This window comes from Ascaphus truei, chromosome 7, assembly GCF_040206685.1.
Source record: "Ascaphus truei isolate aAscTru1 chromosome 7, aAscTru1.hap1, whole genome shotgun sequence".
Classification (NCBI taxonomy): domain Eukaryota; kingdom Metazoa; phylum Chordata; class Amphibia; order Anura; family Ascaphidae; genus Ascaphus; species Ascaphus truei.
Window position 1 is genome coordinate 7,234,924 of NC_134489.1, and position 967 is coordinate 7,235,890.

Here is a 967-nt window from a genome sequence, read left to right on the forward strand (position 1 = left end):
ATAAACAGGACGCACTAACACACAGATATTGTATACAGTTATGTGGACTTTGAATAAATTCAATAAAAAATGTATGTGTGTATGATTGTTGTCAGAAAGTTTATTGAACCAGAAATTCACTGTATATGTCATAGTTGACATGTAGGAGTGTATACTATAATACAGAGAACCTGCCCATAATGGTCAATGCAGGTCAAGTTAAATGAGAAAGAAAAGAAAAACAACGCAAAAAAACCTCATAGTGTAGTATATTAAAAAGTAAATATTTTATAACAATGGTGAGTATTGCACGTACATCAAGATAAAAAATACACAGCATGACATGTTGGGGACATGTTACCACTCGGCGAGCAGCAACACAGGAACACGTTATGCAGGCTTGGGTTTCTTTCCTCTGAGAGCAGGGACCCAGGATCGGAAAGCTCCGCTCCAAATTGAAGTTCCTCACTTCACGGTTGGGATGCCACTGCCGTTGTTACAGAGGAGGTTAATCTCCTTGCTGGTTCCGGGTTGATCCACGTGTATGTGTGACGTCATCAACTGGCGTCTATCCACAGTCCGCGTCGCACCGCGCTGGGTTGTGAAGCAAACCAGCAAATGTCCCAAACACAGTTCAAAGCTGCTCAATGAAAAAACGCCTCAATGGGTATAGGATATGGAACGCGCCCTCTCCTACGCGTTTCGTATAAATAATAAGTATTATTACCGGCAAGGAGATTAACCTCCTCTGTAACAACGGCAGTGGCATCCCCAATGTGAAGTGAGGAACTTCAATCTGGAGCGGGATTCTCGATCCTGGGTCCCTGCTACCAGAGGAAGGAAACCCAAGCCTGCATAACGTGTTCCTGTGTTGCTGTTTCGCCGAGCGGTAACATGTCCCTAACATGTCATGCTGTGTATTTTTAATCTTGATGTATGTGCAATACTCACCATTGTTATAAAATATTTACTTTTTAATATACTACAC